We start from the raw sequence: 22,223 nt of genomic DNA, 5'->3' as shown, positions 1-22,223 counted from the left end.
TACACTACTCTGAATGTACTGGTGCTGTATCTGGTTTCACTTCGTAATTGACAAATTGGAATACTTAAACAAAGTCTAATTTATGCAATCTTTCATTAAATAACATACATAATAACATAAATACAAATAACGATACTCACTTCCATCAATTGATAATTTTAACGGTGTTTTTCTGTGCTTCAGGATCATCAGCCAGTTTGTATCCCCTGTGATGAAGTATTCACGGTCAATCATGTCTTGCTTGACTGTGTTGAATATTCCATCACAACGGGTACCTATTTTAAATCATGTTGTGTGAAGGATGTTTAAAAAATAATATCACTTCTCATTTAATTATTGCATTCGTAAAAGAATTGGATTTGTTAAATGAATTGTAAATAGACAATTGTTTATTATTGGTTATTATTATCTAGATCAGTAGCTGAGATTGTTAGTGGCTGTACCCTCAACTGGGACTGGAGTACATGTATTGTAAAATTATTGTCCTTCTGAGAGGGTAAGTAAGTTCCAAAACATTCGATGTAAATTTAAATCTAGCGAGTTTGTAATCGTACTCTTGTTGTTATTTTAATTTTGGCTAGCATTTCGTACACTGTCCAGCGGCTGAGGGGATGGTGTAAATCCAGGTAGGGTCCGTGCAGGTAACAAAGGTAAGTAAATTCCCATGATCCTTAGGATGGTGGTCTACCGTCAGGTGTTGGCGATCTATAAGCCTGTGTTTTTTTTTATTGTATTGTCTTATTTAATTAGTTTTTGTTTATTTTTTCATGTTAGTTTTATATTAATATCAGTGATATTCTAGTATTTTTACGATCTATAGCCTGTTTCATATTGTATTGTCTAAATAGTGATATTTGTTTTAACTTTCCACACTAGTTTTAATTCTAATTGTGATATTCTAGTTGTTTTACTGTCTTTCGTTGACAGATTATAACACATGCATTTATTCCATTTGAATAGTAAATGTTCTCGTCACGATATGACTAAGATACTGCCGATGTGGCGTTAAACATGAACTCCCTCACTCACTCAGGATGATCAGTCCCAGTTGAAATACTTCCGGCTACAACTCTATTTAGAACACAAATTTTCTGACTGAAACGAAAAACAAAGTGACGAAAAAGGTAAGAATGACAGCGGAAAATGTTGTGATAAATCGAATGCATGTTTAGGTAACAGCTGAATGAGTAACAAGTAATCGGTCAAACTTAATATACGCAAAGCTGAACCGATTCAGACAGCCAGGAGGCGCCTTATGGACATTGTGTCAGCAACAGACAAGTAAAGCTTTTCTCTTTTCTCATATAGATGTAATTTTAGTTATTGACTCATCAACGGCAGTGATGCTGATCAAGTGATTTATAACACCACGATTATTTATTCCAGTGACGACAATTGAAAAAATCCCCAAAAAACCAACTCCCCAAAAAACAACAAAAAAAACCCAAACAAACAAAAAAACCAAACAAAACGAACAAACAAAAAGAACAATAAAAATAAAACCATGAACCACTCCCCCCCCCCCCCCCCCCCACACCCCCCACCCCCCAAAAAAAACAAAACAAAACAAAAAAACCCCAGTGAAATATGTCTTTACTGTGGTAACTTAGTAGTTTCTACTGATCAGTGGTACCCTTTAAGACCCGGGTTGGTACTGAACTGCAGTAACTCTTGACTGTGGTACGAGATGATTAACGGATCGGGTGGTCAGGTCATAAGATTTGGCTGACCATGTCATTCTACCCAAGTTTCGTAGGTCGATGCTCATGCTGTTCGTCACTAACCCAGGCTCGATTATTTAGCTGGAATTGCCGCCATTTAGCTGGAATATTGCTGAGCGCGGAGACTTAAGTCCAACTAAACCGAAGCAAACCCAATGGATCCAATTATATAGTTCCGACTTTCACTGAATCATCAGCCGAATGGTAAGAAATAGATTTGCCGTACAGAACGAAATTACCATTCTTGAAAAACATATTCCTGCATCGTTTGTTTTAAGAAATATCACAAGGCTAATTGTGCTTATGAAAGACTCAGTTACTGAATTCATGCTAAAAATTTGACGAACATCGTCAATGATTGACTGACTGTTCGCAAAATCTTTCAGTTGCTCACCACAATTGAAATCCACGTCTGGAAATCTTCTTAACATTATCAGTGCAATCAAATGCGATCAAATACACACGGATGACAACTGATTGCAATCTCAGAAAAACAATTAAAAAAACTACAGCACGCTCGATCATCTTTAAATTAAGGTTCATTGACAAAACTGTCACTTGGTTTATTCACATCCTCTTGTGAAGAGGATGTTTCCAGAATATAGAACTATATCGACAGGTCGATATTTTCAGTTTAGCAGGCGTATACATACAGGCGTTAATAACATCATCAGTATTGAAATCAGAGTGTTTTCCGAAGAAACCTGGGGTTAGCGCAACTGTATAATGACAGAGTTCATGACCACGGTTTAGAGGAGCCAGAGCATCTACTTCCAGGATGATTAGTTCAAACTTGAATAACTTTCAACAACAATTATTGACTGTATGAATGTGTGGTAGAAACATTTTCACAGAACATGTTATTCTAAGAATATTCCAACAGGAATTATATGACTCCAGGGAGAGGTTGCCCAATGCTTCTGAAGAACCTGGAATTGTCACAATAATGTTCATGAACACTTCTGGAAACTTCAGCCACTGGCTTGAAAGGACCAATCTGTTCTTTATTGCATGGCGACAACAAACTGCCACACACCATTCTGGTGTTGAATCTATTTTCACTTCGGAATTCATTTACCTTAATCTTTGAAATGTTATAAGCTATTGAAATGTAATGCGTCAAGTTAAAGGGTTTTGTGTAAATCACTTGTGGTCTTTACTTTTGGTCTCGTGGGAGTTCTCACTTAGCATTGATTGGGAATACATATCTATTGGGGTGGAGGTATGATTTCGAATCTGTTCCATTAAAGTATAAATTACAGTAATGTCACTGATGACAGTTAATACAGAACTATTTGGACATGATTACCTAAAGGTGCAATCGTTGCAAGGTATCCCTGGATTGTTTTAAACCGAATTCGGAAATAACATGAACATGACACACAGATTAGGTCATTGTTTCCTGCCTATCCTTCATCATCTCAGAAACACTTTGTATGACACAACACGCCATCGTCAAACCTGTGTGTAACAGACTGTAAAGCACGGGTATAATAATCTCCATGCTAGACTAACGATCACCGGTTCTGAAGCTCACCATTTGATCTTATCCAGTATTCCTCCTGGCTTGAAATTTATTTGAAAATCCGGATATATGAGCGTTATATATTTATATATATATATATATACATAAACCTACAACGGGCAATTGAATAAGTATTTACTGAGTCCATGGTTAAATATCGGCAAGATTAGTAAAATGATTTCGATTTCGTAGATGTAATATTGTTCTGACATCAAATGCCTCCAGGTGCTAATACAAGGCAGGGATACATTATCTTTTCCTATCTACAATCTGCATATGAAATGGTGGTTTTGATGGCTTCTGAAGGCTTCCTGCCAACGTAACTCTATAAGAAATCATCCAGGTTTTTATATCTTTACCATCGCAGAGGTTATTCCTGTAATGATCTATGAATTATGAATTATGAATATGTGGATTTGTATTTTGTATTATCGATGTATAGGACATTTAAACTGGTTAGCGTCTCACTTAGGTTGCTTAAGTTTAGGGAGGCTCTATTTAAAAACGTAATTTCAAACAGACTAATCTTCAACGACGACAAGGTTCATTCAGCACAGACTGACATGAACAGCTTATTGGGCACTTCCCTGCAATTCATGTGGTTCTAAGGCAGGTCCCTGATCGTCCGTTTGGATGTCACCTTTATCGAGAAACAAGACAATCAACAGGTTAAAATATGTAAGAAGAAAAAGATGTCCAGGGTTTAGAAAGTAGTCATGGTTATAGTGAACAGATTTTCAAATTGTGTCCACGATGCACTGGTTGCAACCTCAATTAGGTGGACTCGGGAGTCTCTGTATTACGTAATTTATCTGAGACAGACTTCATTGATAATAGCGCAGACTGCCATGAATTCTGCGTGCTGTGCAGCCATTTACTAGCATCAATAATAGTTCTGGCGCCTGATTACAGACAAATATCTATTAAATATAGGTAAAATGAAAGATGATTTAATCAGAGAATTGTAAAGGTATAATTTCAACCATTAGTAATAGTATCTCAGAAGAACAAATTAAATTACAATAAATAGAAATGATAAGTATTAAACCTAATACCATCGGGATCTCCATATTCTGATGGAGCACAGAGCAATAGGACGTATATTCCTGTAATAATGCCTGACAGAACTGACATAGTCCTTTATATCGAAGGAGAATCAGGCATCAACTGGTTCTCCAAAGCTGAAGAGGAATGTTAGCGAAATCCTACAGGCATTGCGTGAAAGGGTTTAGGGAAGTATTATTTTATAGTCGTCTAAAAGGATGTGTTTTTACTCAGGATCTGTTCCTGACAACTCAACGTGTCACCTTGATGCGACAGGTAAAGATAATATGACGCACATTTTTACAGTCGAAAAAGGTATTTGATTTCATTTGAATGTTGAAAACCTCAACGGGTTGTTAGTCCTTCCATACTTGAACACTTAACGTAGATGGTAACTGTAGCTAATTTTTGGCGAAAATATCAAAGTTATATTGGTCACGGATTTGGTTATTTCAAGTAAAGGTGACAAGACCAAAATAATGGAAACAACTCACTCAAACCACTTCAAAAGGTCGTTGGGTCAAGTGATAGGCGAACATACAAGTCGGATCCCAAACAGCTATTCCAAGAAGCAGCTTTGCAAACAGAATTGACTGTATCCATGGGTTAGTAATATTATACAAGAAATAATGTCATATTGAATGAGGGAGGCCTAAGGCTGTTTCTGTACTGTGAGATCAAATATTCATTACGTAAAGCTCGAATATTGAAATGTGATGAGTTGAGCAGTAAGCAAAGACACTGAAAAGGGTAAACTATAGTCATACTTACTAAACGCCTCTGATCTACATAACCTACATTTGAAACTGCACATAATATTGATGGAGTTTATATAAACGGTAATATCTAGGACTGTCTTGTCTTTGGATTGCCTTGACATTCATGTGTGAAATTCTGTGCAATCTTTTTGGTTCTGAAATGTTATGTAGGATTGTTGTGTCTTTCGATCGCCTTGACATTGATGTGTGGAATTCTGTGCAATCTTTATGGTTCTGACATGCGTAATAAGTGGTGTTCAACTGACCAGCTGCTCCTTGATGAAGTACATAAAGAAAACCTTCACAAGGACAGCAATGAATCCCTGAGACAAATTTTGAATGTATGACAAATTCACTTGTAGTATCGCTGACAAGGGCTCCCACGTACCGACAGTAATAGTGGCATTAAAGAATCATGATGCTCAGAATCAGCTGACAGGAACATAATTCTGGCTATATGAGTTCCAATTAATATAAACGAGAATTCCAATTATTATAAACCAGCGTTCATCACACTTATAAATCCAGCTGTAACATAATTGAGTGCGAGGAACACAGTCAAAGCAATCTGATCTCGTACACACGCTATACATCTGGTTGCTGTCTTCGATTTCTTGACCAGGGTGCTCTTCATCTGGGAAAGATTTGAATCATCATTGCAAACACTTCCTACATTGCTTTCATCAACAGATATCTGGAGGACTCTCAGCAATGTGTCTGTATGAATAAGGCATAATGGAGTATTAGTGAGTGCGGCGTTAAACTCAACTCTCTCAACTCGAGGGAAGTCTTCAACAAACCCGTGTAGGTCCCGGGATTAAATAGGCCTTCAGCAACCCATGCTTGCCATAAAAGGTGACTGTGCTTGTCGTAAGAGGCGACTAACGGGATCGGGTGGTCAGGCTCGCTGACTTGGTTGACATATGTCATCGGTTCCCAATTGCGCAGATCGATGCTCATGTTGTTGATCACTGGATTGTCTGGTCCTTACTCGATTATTTACTGACCGCCGCCATATGGCTGGAATATTGCTGAGTGCGGCGTAAAACTAAACTCACTCACTCACCCACTTCAACACCATAAGAACTTTGTATTACAAGCGCCGTCATCTGCTGCCAGGATGTTATGCATGATAGCCTTGAGCATACGTGTGATCCGACGCTATTCCAGTTAAGAGCTACTCATAAATATTATCTCAGCTCTGTCACCTGAAACAACAAACGTGAACGACTGAGTTGTGTTCAACGTAGTATGGGTATAAAGCCAAAACAGTAAAGCAATAGCGAGTGTTTCCCACAATGTGATTGGTTAATTTGCCTTGTCGAATAGTGTTCGACATACCTGAAAATAATGGCCTAATAACTGCACATTAACCGCACATGAACCGCACATTAACTGAAACCGAGAAGGTGCATTATGCGGACAACCAGATGCCGTAATGACTGTGAAGATGGGATTCATAACCCCGGTCATAGGATCATTCCATGCTTTGAGTCCTTCGTATGGTGATCTACCTTCAGTCGTTAGCAATCTATATGTTGTATTGCCTTCTATAGATAAACTATTATAGGTGTAATTAATAGTTTTACATTGTTTTCTGTGATATTCTACTTAGTTTTACTGTCTTTCGTTGGCAGGATATTAGAGTGTGCCATTAATTCATGTGTTTTTTTTATAATTAATCGATCTCGTCACGATGTGGCTGCAGTATTGCCGATGTGACGTTAAATACTAACTCACTCACTCACTTGGATTATGCCGCCGGTCAAAACGGATGTGATAAACTTAAGTACATACTAGTATATCGTAATACAGCATGTCTTAGATAACAAAAGTGGCTTCTGAAGTAAGGGGTACACTTTTCATACTAGAGTTAAGCTGCACATGCCTTTCGAAACACGACCCGTGAAGGTCCTGGGATTAAATAGGCTTGCCAAAAAAGGCGACTATGCTTGTCGTAAGAGGCAACTAACGGGATCGGGTGGTCAGGCTCCATGACTTGGTTGACACATGTCATCGGTTCCCAATTGCACAGATTGATGCTCATGCTGTTGATCACTGGATTGTCTGGTCCAGACTCGATTATTTACAGACCGCCGCCATATAGCTGGATTATTGCTGAGTGCGGTGTAAAAGTAAACTCACTCACTCACCCTTAGTTAATTCACAAACACAGATATAAAGTTAAGTCAACAGTACACATCACATCTTGAGTAAGTTTGATGACAAAGCATCCGCATCTTTTTCTGTGTTTGAGAATTATACCCTCGTTGAAAGTTATTTCAAGAAAACATTCTCAACTTTGATGCAGACGAACAACTTCGGTTTCATGCACTTTTTATATCTAAACGAAATCTGAAATAATTTCAATTTTCAAAATGATCGACTTTGAGAACGTACTTGCAGTGTCAAATTCATCCAATATTATTTGAAAGATGCCGAAAACTTGCTTTAGTAATAAAGTATCTTTATTCGTGATTATTTGGAAAGTTTTGTCATAATAAATATGTCAGTTCGTTTTATATGTAACCGATCCTACTTTTGACATTAATTCTGCTTTTCATTTCGGCTGTCTGCCAGTTTTCACTAATTTTTTAAAATAAGATAATCCTGCGTCAGAAAGCGGCAAATTCTGCACGGATTCTGCGCGTTTTCTGCATGGAAAGGTAAATTCCAGGAGGGGCCGGTCTAATTTGCAGCACTTCTCTACTGTAGACAGTGTATCTCATTTCACCGAATAGCCTCTGATGCCATTCACACTTTTTAGATTTTCTCGACTTTAAAGTGACTGGTGTTTGAATAAGAAATCATAAACATGCTTACTGTTACATGACCAATTAAGGTGTGGCATTTTATAGCCATCCGCTGGTGGATGCAGACATCAACTGTACATACAAGATATGTTATTGACAGAAAATCGTGGGGATAAAATAAATCATTACCGTACTCGTTATTCCTCCTGAGAAGATACGTAAGTCCCAAAACCTTCGAAGTAAATTGAAACTTTCCACTTAATATGTGTCTTTTCAATGTATGGCTACGTATGTCTAAATTGCTAACGGCTGCAGGGATAGTGTAAATCCAGCTAAGGCTAATGCAGGAAGAAAATGTACCGTAAGTCCCCATGGTCACCAGTGTGGTCATCTACATTCAGTTGTTGGCGATCAATAGCCCATTTTTATATTGTATCGTCCTCTATGGTTAAAGTGTTTTAGATTTAATTACTAGTTTTAAATATCTGTCCGTGATAATCTAGCTGTTTTACTGTCCTTCGTTGACAGGTTTTTATAATATTTGTATATGTATATTCCTTTTCTATGTCATATGATATCGTCACGATATGGCTGAAATACTACCGATGTGACGATAAATTCTAACTCACTCACTAATGAACATCGAAACCCATCATGTTGCCCACTATAGGCAGTGCCATATGGCGGCAGGATGTTGCTTTGTGGGCACGAGTGAAATCCACCGGAGTTCGTGATCAAATCGGAAATGAAGCTATTTGTAAAGTTACACTGAGCAAAATTCCATCTATTTGAAGGCTCTTTGTATATAATCGACTCCAGCAAGACAATCAAGTGATATACGTCGATCTATACAACTGGTGGTTTCGACAACACCCATTAACTTTCTCAATAAGCCTGATACCCCGATTGCTCTTGTCACATCTAACAACAAAAATAATTCCATTAAAGCCAGTATAGGAGTCTTTACAAGAGCCGTTAGTGTTATGTACGAAATGTTTAGTTTGGGCGAATTATTCTTAAATCATAACCCTCAATATTAAATCATATGCACAGTGCTGCAGTTTAATAATGATGCCACACTCGGCACAGGATAATGACAGGGGATTCCATAGTGTCATGTTCAAAATATGTTCAAAATATATGGGCGAATTGACTAAACACACGTTCAAAATGCCTGGTTTGGTCGAATCGACTAAACGCCAGTTTCAACACTAAATCCGACGCCCTCCTCAAAATATGAAATTGTGATTCCTAAAACACGCTAAAGAGTTCAAGTTTACTGTTAGATATATCATATTATTGTTGCTTTCAGATATGAATATAATTTTTCATGTGACAGTCTGTGTAAGCATTTCCATAAAATACTCCATCTAGTACTTGATTAGTATCCTGGTCACAGATTGGAACTCTCTAACAAACGAAACCTTACATAGATATAGATACAGTCATAGGAGTGTCATAAATGTTTTAATCGGATAAATGTGTTGAGCAGATCTTGCTGCACCAACTATTAACTTAGTCCCATACATTTATTTCATTTTTAAATTTGTTTAAACATATTAAAAAGCGTCGTGTAATACTTGCTCCAGAATGACATGAAGGCATTATCTCTGATCGTCCCCATGTCTGTAGTTATCAAATATCACCACTCGTTGATATAACGTTAGGTCCCACAGCGATCTTCCAATCATCTTGAAAGAAGAAACTATGATCAGCTTCTGTGTGTTTCCCGTTTGTCCTATCTGATGGTGGTGTCCCATTAGTTGACCTTACATTTCATACAATAACAGGTAGTCTGCGGTGCAGAATACAAATTGACCGAATATTACAAACATTATCTAAACACTTGGCTGAAAATAGTCGCCAAAACAATACAAACCTAGCACACAAAGCATAACTACTGTTAGCTTTTGAAGTGTTTATTTAGTTTATATAAAAACAGTTCTAGGTGCGAAAGGAAAACAGTTTCTTTTCACAAAAAGAAACCCCCAAAAAACAAAACTACTGTGATCCGTCAGGCAGTCATGCTAAGCAATCAGATATCATCGATAAATAAAATGCGTAATGCCAGAGAGATCAATCACAAGTTATTGAGCAGCGACTATTTGCACTCCTCTTCATTTGTTTCCTCTTCTCAAGTTTACCGTTGCCGCCCCATAACGCTGATGATAGGAAGACTCTTTAAGAGGATAAAACCTGACAAAAAATATGTGACTCAATTCTCACCGGGCAAGGTCGCCTCTTGTAATTAGCGAAAGGTGATTGTGATCGTATTGCCGTAAGCTGATTTAACGGTATGACGATTTTTATCTCTTGAGGTTCAATTGCACGATTTTGTTTGTTGTGGTGTTTACACAAGGAATCTCACGACAGAGTCAATGTTGTAATCAATTATTGGAACTTGCCGTCATTCTCAAGTGTCGGTAATCCTCCTTGCTGCCGAAGTACCATTGCATCAATGACACTGTTGAGTAGAGTGGCAAAGGTGGAGTAAACTATGCGTGCGTGCGTGCGTTTGCTTGCCCGTATGGGCGTGCGTGTGCTTGTGTTACAATCGCCCGGAAATGATGCTACACTAAGATACAACATGGTGACTGCGACCCAACAGGTTGGGGTCCGTTGATGCCCACTGAGTCTACATGAACCAAGGTAGTATTGCACTCTCAACATTTACTGAAAGGATGAAGCTGTTTTTTCCGTACATTTTCACGTGCCTGGTGAATATTTCCCTCAGTTAAGCCATTATCTCATGTGCCACTTGTACCAAGTTCTTTGATCAAACATTGAATGTAACGATCCTTACATATAATGTCTATGGTATCTGGGAGTGAGTGAGTTTAGCTTTACGCCACACTCAGCAATATTCCAACTATATGGCGGCGGTCTGTAAATAATCGAGTCTGGTGATCAACAGCATGAGCATCGACTTCCGCAATTGGGAACCGATGACATGTGTCAAACAAGACAGCGAGCCTGACCACCCGATCCCTTTAGTCGCCTCTGACGACAAGCACAGTCGCCTTTTATGGCAAGCGTTGGTTGTTGAAGGCCTACTCTACCCGGGGACCTTCACAGGTCAGGAAATCTTGGCAATCCGAATAGCCTTCACAAATGTTTCTTTGCATGTCCTTGAACTATAGCCGGTCTGTAAATAATCCAGTCTGGACCAGACAATCCAGTGACCAACAACACGAGCATCGATCTGGGTCACTGTGAACAGGTGACGTGTCAACCATGTCAACGAGCCTGACCACCCGATCCCTTTAGTCGCCTCTTGCAACAAGCATAGTCGCCTTTAATGGCATGCATGGGTTGCTGAAGGCCTGTTCTAACCCGGGAACTTCACGGGTCGAGGATATGAGACAGTAAAAAGAGCAAAAGTACAAACAAACTGCAACCTGCAGGTAGCAGAGGCACTGTAAGTCCCCACAGACACTATTATGGTGATCTACCTTCAGTTGTTGATGATCAATAGCTCAGTTTTACATCTTGTCTAAAATGTTCTGGTGTAAAAGTACGTGTTGGCTTGTTTTAAAGCTTTTTGTGATACGCTAGTCAATTTACAGTTCGCTCGTTCTTTAACTACTTGTATTTACTGTCTATTTTCAACATTTCTCGACACGATATGGCTGCATTGTTGCCGATGTGACGTTAAATTTTAGCTCACTTACTTGTCGAGGATGTCAAAGTTTTGGAGGTTTTACTTAGGAAGATTTATTAAGATCTGATACATTGTCAGCCTCACTCACTCGTATACCAACGCCATATAGCTAAATGTTTGCTGAGCGCTGTGTTAAGCTGGAAAAATCAATTCTCGAGCAACACGACATGGTGACCTAGTTAATGAAGTTTCGGTTACTTGTGCATTATGGCTGACAAGAACATCCCTCAAGCTACATATACAACATGCGGGAATCTAGTTAAGACCATGTGTAATATTGGGTCAATTACGATGTGTCCCACCTCGTTAATAAGGGCATAACACGGGTCTGACTATAAACTGCTTGATAATATGGGGCAGAAGAACCCAGCCTCTAGGAATGTGTGTCTCCTACTATCTACAAACTTGATGTAGAATGATGACTTGATATGTCAGTATCCCCAATATACAACCCCAGGTATACTACTACTACTACTACTACTACTACTACTACTACTACTACTACTACTACTACTACTACTACTACTACTACTACTACTACTACTACTACTACTACTACTACTACTACTGCCACTACTACTGCCACTACTACTACTGTTGCTGATACTATTACTACTGTTGCTGATACTATTACTACTGTTGCTGATACTATTACTACTACTACTACTACTGTTGCTGATACTACTACTACTACTACTACTACTGTTGCTGATACTATTACAACTGTTGCTGATACTATTACAACTGTTGCAGATACTATTACAACTGTTGCTGATACTATTACTACTGTTGCTGATACTATTACTACTGTTGCTGATACTATTACTACTACTACTACTACTGCTGCTGCTACTACTACTACTACTACTGTTGCTGATACTACTACTACTACTACTACTACTACTGTTGCTGATACTATTACAACTGTTGCTGATACTATTACAACTGTTGCTGATACTATTACTACTGTTGCTAATACTATTACAACTGTTGCTGATACTATTACAACTGTTGCTGATACTATTACAACTGTTGCTGATACTATTACTACTGTTGCTGATACTATTACAACTGTTGCTGATACTATTACTACTGTTGCTGATACTACTACTACTGTTGCTGATACTACTACTACTACTACTACTGTTGCTGATACTAGTACTACTACTACTGTTGCTGATACTACTACTGCCACTACTACTACTGTTGCTGATACTACTACTGCCACTACTACTACTGTTGCTGATACTACTACTACTACTACTACTGTTGCTGAAACTACTACTACTGCTACTAGTGCTGATACTATTACTACTACTACTACTATTGCTGCTGCTGCTGCTGCTACTACTACTGTTGCTGATTCATGTTTTGTAATGACATGCAGTATTTAAATAAAAGTATCATTCGTGTTTTGTAATGACATGCATATGCAGTATTTACAGAAAGGCATCATTCGTGTTTTGTAATGACATGCAGTATTTACAGAAAGGCATCATTCGTGTTTTGTAATGACATGCAGTATTTACAGAAAGGCATCATTCGTGTTTTGTAATGACATGCAGTATTTACAGAAAGGCAATGTAGGAAATCGTTTGCAAATCCTATTCATTCGTTTCCTCAGATCAGCAGCTGCGTTGTCCAGAAATCCACGACGGCGCACAGATGTGTAGAATGAGTGAGTGTGTGAGTCAGCTAAAAAAAGTCACTTTGGCAATATTGCAGCTAATTTACAATCCTGTCAACGAAGAAGAGTAAAATAACTAGAATATCACACATATACATGTAAAACGTTGAAATTCAATCTAAATCATTTCAGCTATACGGGACAGCACAATATCAATAGAATAGTCTATAGATCGCCAACAACTGAAGGTTGATCACCAAACCAGGGAGAAAGATGTGTGGATACTGTATGAGATTAGATTGCCGAGACTGTGTTCCTTGCACACAATTGTGTTAAAGCTGGATTTGCAAGTGTGAGGAGTGGTGGTTTATTTCTAATTAGATCTTAAACCGTCAGCTTTGTGCTCTTGTCAGTTGATACTAAGGATTAAGTTCCGTCATGGATAGAATTACCATCGCCTAATCGACCAGAGCAATAACGTGGAAATCCCCGATAAACCTTCGTAATGTTTCTTTTCATATGTGTCTGAGTGTAGCACATGCGTGTTTTTTGTTGTTGTCAGTCTATCAACTATTTCTCAGGATCTTGACTATGAAACATTGTGAATAGGTCACGCTCGTAGGTGCTCTAGGGCGATGGGGTAGTCTAGTGGTTAAAGCGTCCGCTCGTCACGCCGAAGACCCATGTTCGATTCCCCACATTGGTACAATGTGTGAAGCCCTCTTTCTGGTGTCCCCCGCCGTGATATAGCTGGAATATTGCTAAAAGCGGCGTAAAAATAAATTCATTCACTCAGTCACTCACTCTAAGGTGCTGCACGGTGTATCGTGAATTGTGTCATAAAAACTGACGAATTTGGATAATACTGCGGCGTAAAACACAAATAGCTATTCGTTTTTATTTGGACATTTTAAGTGAGTCAGCAATAAGAAAATGAATCAACCAAAATAATTCACAGTGCAGGGTAGCATTTAATTCAGACGGTCGTCTTTCTGGTTCCTTTAAGGTTCATGGCAATTCTTTGTTGGCCGGAACATTATAGTTTGGCTATTTGTGATTCGACGTCAGTATTACATTAAAGACGTCGCTCAAGGTCAAATGTATTCTTCATTCAAACACATTACTCGGAACGTTCTAGGTATCTGTGAATGTGGGTTGATGAAAGCGGTATAGGAAGTGTTTGCAATGCTGATTCAAATGTTTCCTTAGATTAACGGACACTTTGTCAAGAGATGGAAGACAGCGCCCAGATGTGTAGTCAGTGCGATGTCAGATCGATGCGAGATCAGATTGCCTGGACTGTGTTTCTTGAACAGGATTATGTTAAAGATGGATTTGCAAGTACGAGGAGCAATGGTTTATTTCTAATTAGAGCTGAAACCGTCAGGTTTGTGCTCTTTACAGTTGATACTAGTACTAAGGATTAGGCTTCATTATTATGGAATTGGTGTGTTATTAAACGTCACTGCAGCACTCAACTGAACACGTTTATCGGAGATATGTGATACTTGTGAAGTATCATAGATAGTCGTTATTGTTAAGTATACTGGTTAAATGTAACTGACGTATAGGGTCATTTGGCAGCCATCTGCCTGCACAAGTGGGCTATGACACCCAGATATCGAAACAACGTCTTAGAGCTTACCAGGGGACCCGTGAAGATCCGGGGTAGAATAAGTCTCCAGCAACCCATGTTTGTCATAAAAGGCGACTATCCTTGTCGTAAGAGGCGACTAACGGGACGGGTGATCAGGCTTGCGATCGGTCCACAATTGCGCAGGTCGATGCTCTTGCTGTTGATCACTGGACTATCTGATTCAGACTCGATTATGTACAGAACGCCGCCGGAATATAGCTGGAATATTGCTGAGTGTGGCGCAAAACAATACTCACTCACTGGAACATGATGCATGCGCTTTTGGAAAACGTGCATTTTGTTTTCCTCGAAAAGTTTACTTTCTTTTGAAAAATGAAAATCAGAAATGAATGTTACCTGGTCTCATAATTGTCACTTTTAACAAGTGAAGCCTGAATTCAACAGTCTTGTATAAGCCAACAGGAATAGTTTATTTTGATTTAAAAAGCAGTGTCATCATATCTGTAACAATATTTGCTTTAATTGTGAATTCAAATGATTATGACATCCGTAAAACAGTTACCAGATGAACCTTCTCTAAATATGGGTTGGTCTTCAGCATCAAATCTTAGTTTTAAAATAGGCTGGCGCTTAACTTTTGAGCTTTTTATTCTCGGTATATAAACATATCCTATTACAACACAGTGCATTTTGTCTTCATTTTGCGGGTGGAAGTTATTATAGCTGGATTTTATTAAAACATACTTGTAAGACCGTAGAATATATTTAGTTGAAAACAGACAAAAAACATGAACAGGTCTGCTTTCTCTTCTCTGAGGTTTGGAAACTGAAAAACAAACCAAAACGTTATTTGGACTGACATGTTGAAACTGCATCCGCCCATTCACCCCCCCCCCCTCACACAGACGTACACAGACGTACACACACGTAACACACATACATACACGTAACACACGTACACACACGAATGTGAACGTCTCCTTGGAAATATGAAAGCTGTGTAGTGGTTATGTGTCGACTTGAGCATACAGAACAGGTCACAAATCAGTTGACGTTAAGCAACGTTCGACATTGAGAGTCCTTGGATGGGCGAGCACGTCGGACAGCTTGACTCCTAGTTTCTAGTATTTCAGTCCCGAATGAAACACACATGGCACATGTGGTCTCACAGTCGTCAAATGGGTTCGCTGTTCATCCAGCAGTCAATGGGTACCTAGTGGGATAAGTCAAATGACTTTTAACCTAGCACCTTACAAGTAGCGTGGAGAATCAGGGTTATGTTGGGATACAGACGCTATATAAATTTATAATAATCTAATAATTTTATTCCAGTTAGTTCTCTCTCGTCAACACTTATTTCACAACATAAAACTCAACATGCAATCAAGCCGTTTGAATTTATCTAACTGCTCATCTCCGCACATCCTATCATCAAAGACAATGCCAGTGACAACATTGCTTCTGCAAACATATAATTACCGAATATTTACAGAATATTTATCGTCCACAAACAAATATCCGTTAATAAAATCTTGCAACCAGTCACAACATCTGTTTGAACATTCCAATCTAGAGTTTGAACACGCTTTTGGATATGCCACAAATTGCTAATGCAAATTTCAAAAACACAGCACAGAAGACTGAAACCACAGCTGATTGTAATCACAAAATAAATACCATGATCAATCTTTAAGACATTACAGTGAATTGGCAACACTGCCTCCTGTTTCAATCAATATCACTTACAAGCTATTTTGCTGAGAGATTGTTCACAGAATATTAAAATTGCATTGACATGTCGATGCTAAGGGCAAACAGAATAAATGTTGTCAATAATCCTCTGTAAGGCGTCACAAAGAGAATGTATCATGTGAAGAGGTCCATAGCAGTTAACAACATCAGAGTCCCATAGCAGTTAACAGCATCAGAGTCCCATAGCAGTTAACAACATCAGAGCTCCATAGCAGTTAACAACATCAGAGTCCCATAGCAGTTAACAACATCAGAGCTACATAGCAGTTAACAGCATCAGAGTCCCATAGCAGTTAACAACATCAGAGCTCCATAGCAGTTAACAGCATCCTAGTCCCATAGCAGTTAACAACATCAGAGTCCCATAGCAGTTAACAGCATCAGAGTCCCATAGCAGTTAACAACATCAGAGCTCCATAGCAGTTAACAACATCAGAGTCCCATAGCAGTTAACAACATCAGAGGTCCATAGAAGTGAACAACATCAGAGGTCCATAGCAGTTAACAACATCAGAGTCCCATAGAGGTTAACATCATCAGAGTCCCATAGCGGTTAACATCATCAGAGTCCCATAGCAGTTAACAACATCAGAGTCCCATAGCAGTTAACAACATCAGAGGTCCATAGCAGTTAACAACATCAGAGTCCCATAGCGGTTAACATCATCAGAGTCCCATAGCAGTTAACAACATCAGAGTACCGTAGCAGTTAACAGCATCAGAGTCCCATAGCAGTTAACAACATCAGAGTCCCATAGCAGTTAACAGCATCAGAGTCCCATAGCAGGTAACAACATCAGAGCTCCATAGCCGTTAACAACATCAGAGTCCCATAGCAGTTAACAACATCAGAGCTCCATAGCAGTTAACAGCATCAGAGTCCCATAGCAGTTAACAACATCAGAGTCCCATAGCAGTTAACAACATCAGAGGTCCATAGCAGTTAACAACATCAGAGTGCCATAGCGGTTAACATCATCAGAGTCCCATAGCACTTAACAACATCAGAGTACCGTAGCAGTTAACAGCATCCTAGTCCCATAGCAGTTAACAACATCAGAGCTCCATAGCAGTTAACAACATCAGAGCTCCATATCAGTTAACAACATCAGAGCTCCATAGCAGTTAACAGCATCAGAGTCCTATAGCGGTTAACATCATCAGAGTCCCATAGCAGTTAACAACATCAGAGTCCCATAGCAGTTAACAACATCAGAGGTCCATAGCAGTTAACAACATCAGAGTCCCATAGCGGTTAACATCATCAGAGTCCCATAGCAGTTAACAACATCAGAGTACCGTAGCAGTTAACAGCATCAGAGTCCCATAGCAGTTAACAACATCAGAGTCCCATAGCAGTTAACAGCATCAGAGTCCCATAGCAGGTAACAACATCAGAGCTCCATAGCCGTTAACAACATCAGAGTCCCATAGCAGTTAACAACATCAGAGCTCCATAGCAGTTAACAGCATCAGAGTCCCATAGCAGTTAACAACATCAGAGTCCCATAGCAGTTAACAACATCAGAGGTCCATAGCAGTTAACAACATCAGAGTGCCATAGCGGTTAACATCATCAGAGTCCCATAGCACTTAACAACATCAGAGTACCGTAGCAGTTTACAGCATCCTAGTCCCATAGCAGTTAACAACATCAGAGCTCCATAGCAGTTAACAACATCAGAGCTCCATAGCAGTTAACAACATCAGAGCTCCATAGCAGTTAACAGCATCAGAGTCCTATAGCGGTTAACATCATCAGAGTCCCATAGCAGTTAGCAACATCAGAGTGCCATAGCAGTTAACAACATCAGAGTCCCATAGCAGTTAACAGCATCAGAGTCCCATAGCAGTTAACAACATCAGAGTCCATAGCAGTTAACAACATCAGAGCTCCATAGCAGTTAACAGCATCAGAGTCCCATAGCAGGTAACAACATCAGAGGTCCATAGCAGTTAACAACATCAGAGTCCCATAGCAGTTAACAACATCAGAGTCTCATAGCAGTTTACAATATCTTAGTCCCATCGCGGTTAACATCATCAGAGTCCCATAGCAGTTAACAACATCAGAGTCCCATAGCAGTTAACAACATCAGAGTCCCATAGCAGTTAACATCATCAGACTCCCATAGCAGTTAACAACATCAGAGTCCCATAGCAGTTAACAACATCAGAGTCCCATAGCAGTTAACAACATCAGAGTGCCATAGCAGTTAACAACATCAGAGCTCCACAGCAGTTAACAAAATCAGAGTCCCATAGCAGTTAACAACATCAGAGTCCCATAGCAGTTAACAACATCAGAGGTCCATAGCAGTTAACAACATCAGAGTCCCATAGCGGTTAACATCATCAGAGTCCCATAGCAGTTAACAACATCAGAGTACCGTAGCAGTTAACAGCATCAGAGTCCCATAGCAGTTAACAACATCAGAGTCCCATAGCAGTTAACAGCATCAGAGTCCCATAGCAGGTAACAACATCAGAGCTCCATAGCCGTTAACAACATCAGAGTCCCATAGCAGTTAACAACATCAGAGCTCCATAGCAGTTAACAGCATCAGAGTCCCATAGCAGTTAACAACATCAGAGTCCCATAGCAGTTAACAACATCAGAGCTCCATAGCAGTTAACAGCATCAGAGTCCCATAGCAGTTAACAACATCAGAGTCCCATAGCAGTTAACAACATCAGAGGTCCATAGCAGTTAACAACATCAGAGTGCCATAGCGGTTAACATCATCAGAGTCCCATAGCACTTAACAACATCAGAGTACCGTAGCAGTTAACAGCATCCTAGTCCCATAGCAGTTAACAACATCAGAGCTCCATAGCAGTTAACAACATCAGAGCTCCATAGCAGTTAACAACATCAGAGCTCCATAGCAGTTAACAGCATCAGAGTCCTATAGCGGTTAACATCATCAGAGTCCCATAGCAGTTAGCAACATCAGAGTGCCATAGCAGTTAACAACATCAGAGTCCCATAGCAGTTAACAGCATCAGAGTCCCATAGCAGTTAACAACATCAGAGTCCATAGCAGTTAACAACATCAGAGCTCCATAGCAGTTAACAGCATCAGAGTCCCATAGCAGGTAACAACATCAGAGGTCCATAGCAGTTAACAACATCAGAGTCCCATAGCAGTTAACAACATCAGAGTCTCATAGCAGTTTACAATATCTTAGTCCCATCGCGGTTAACATCATCAGAGTCCCATAGCAGTTAACAACATCAGAGTCCCATAGCAGTTAACATCATCAGACTCCCATAGCAGTTAACAACATCAGAGTCCCATAGCAGTTAACAACATCAGAGTCCCATAGCAGTTAACAACATCAGAGTGCCATAGCAGTTAACAACATCAGAGCTCCACAGCAGTTAACAAAATCAGAGTCCCATAGCAGTTAACAACATCAGAGCTCCACAGCAGTTAACATCATCAGAGTCCCATAGCAGTTAACAACATCAGAGTACCGTAGCAGTTAACAACATCAGAGGTCCATAGCAGTTAACAACATCTGAGTCCTATAGCGGTTAACATCATCAGAGTCCCATAGCAGTTAACAACATCAGAGCCCCATAGCAGTTAACAACATCAGAGTCCCATAGCGGTTAACATCATCAGAGCTCCATAGCAGTTAACAACATCAGAGTCCCATAGCGGTTAACATCATCAGAGTCCCATAGCAGTTAACAACATCAGAGTCCCATAGCAGTTTACAATATCCTAGTCCCATCGCGGTTAACATCATCAGAGTCCCATAGCAGTTAACAACATCAGAGTCCCATAGCAGTTAACATCATCAGAGTGCCATAGCAGTTAACAACATCAGAGTCCCATAGCAGTTAACAACATCAGAGTCCCATAGCAGTTAACAACATCAGAGTCCCATAGCAGTTAACAACATCAGAGTCCCATAGCAGTTAACAACATCAGAGCTCCATAGCAGTTAACAACATCAGAGTCCCATAGCAGTTAACAACATCAGAGCTCCATAGCAGTTAACAGCATCCTAGTCCCATAGCAGTTAACAACATCAGAGTCCCATAGCAGTTAACAACATCAGAGTGCCATAGCAGTTAACAACATCAGAGCTCCACAGCAGTTAACAACATCAGAGTCCCATAGCAGTTAACAACATCAGAGTCCCATAGCAGTTAACAGCATCAGAGTCCCATAGCAGTTAACAACATCAGAGTTCCCTGTTTGAACTCATACTCTTCCATGTCAAAGATAAAACGCCCGCAGTAGATGTGGATAATTCGATACCGAGTGTTTAATCGAGTGTTCTCGTCACGATATGGTTGAAATATGTGACTTTAAATCATTGCTAGCTCATTGATTTGGTTGACGGACATCGTAGTAACACATCAATGCTCATGATATCAGTCGCTTGCTCGGCTGCTCCAAATTTCATCTTTTCCCGAACCGCTGTTACATTACTGCAGTAGTATGTAAATATTATGAATAGAACATGTCATGTATCAAGTGCTAATGTACGATGTGTTGACATTGGACTAAATGGGTTAGGGTTGGCATCTTGGCTGTCTTGGTTCATAGTGGTGAATATGGGCAATATTCAACATCGTCACGAAATTGGGATAAATCATTGTTTATGCAGACAAAGTAGCAGACGCTGCAGTAGAAGGGCACTCTAATAAAGCTCTCTGGGATACATTTCTGACAAATGAGTGAGTGAGTGAGTGAATTGAGTTTTACGTCGCACTCAGCAATATTCCAGCTATATGGCGAAGTTCTGTAAATAATCAAGTCTGGACCAGATAATCAAGTGATCAACAGCAGCATCTACGCAATTAGGAACCGATGACGTGTCAACCAAGTCAGCGAGTCTGACTATCCGATCCTGTTAGTCACCTCTTTCGATAAGCATTGTTTACTGAAGATCAGTTCTAACCCGGATCTTCCTAGGCCAAAGACTAAATTGACGAATGGATGCCATAACGTTGGTATACAGTATTGTTGAAAATAACACAGGCTGTCCAGATCACTCACTGGATTCAAGGGACTACATTGTATAAAAGAAAATCAGCCGCAAGTCAGCAGGGCTTTGGTTGTCACGAGAACTACGTTTCTATAGAAAAAGGTCAGTCATGCGAATTATTATATTTGGAAGAAATGATAAAAACATCAAGGTCGATAATGGTGGTTCAAATACTGACCCTATCTGAAAAGGTATAATGACCTCTCCTGGAGCTTGTTTAAAGTTTAGGTCGTCACCTCTCACGCCACTGGGGGTTTCTTGGTGTAAGTTGGAAAACAGGCACAAGTAAACAAGGTGCTCGGTAACGGGGTTTCACATGGTGAAGTGAAATCTGCCAAGGTGACGAGGGGAGGCTAAGGGATTGAAGGGAAGAGTAGATATTTTCTTCAGTGGTAATATTAAACGTTTTTTTCTGCCTCTCTCTCGTACTCTCGTAACAGTACTTGGATAGGTGACCATGTTTTGTGGCTTGACACCTGAGAGTTCCAAGTCCTGAACCATAACGAAGCACGTGGGATTCATGTAGTCTAAGCTTAGGCAAGTGAGTTTGTTCAAACATGCCACTGTTCACCCAGCAGAACATGGGTACCCGGCGTGCTTAGTCACGTGACTATAACCTTTAAATATTTGCTGCCCATAATCTCTCGAATGGGACAGGCCACAACTCGCGAATACGAACAGTCACGCTGGTAAGTTGAAAACGTTTTGTATACACAGCAAAACCGAAATGTTTCTGCATTAAGGTTGAGACGGCAGATGTGTCGTGTTTCAGACA

The sequence above is a fragment of the Haliotis asinina genome, chromosome 13 (genome assembly GCF_037392515.1).
Source record: "Haliotis asinina isolate JCU_RB_2024 chromosome 13, JCU_Hal_asi_v2, whole genome shotgun sequence".
NCBI lineage: Eukaryota > Metazoa > Mollusca > Gastropoda > Lepetellida > Haliotidae > Haliotis > Haliotis asinina.
Note: the sequence above shows the minus strand (reverse complement) of the source record.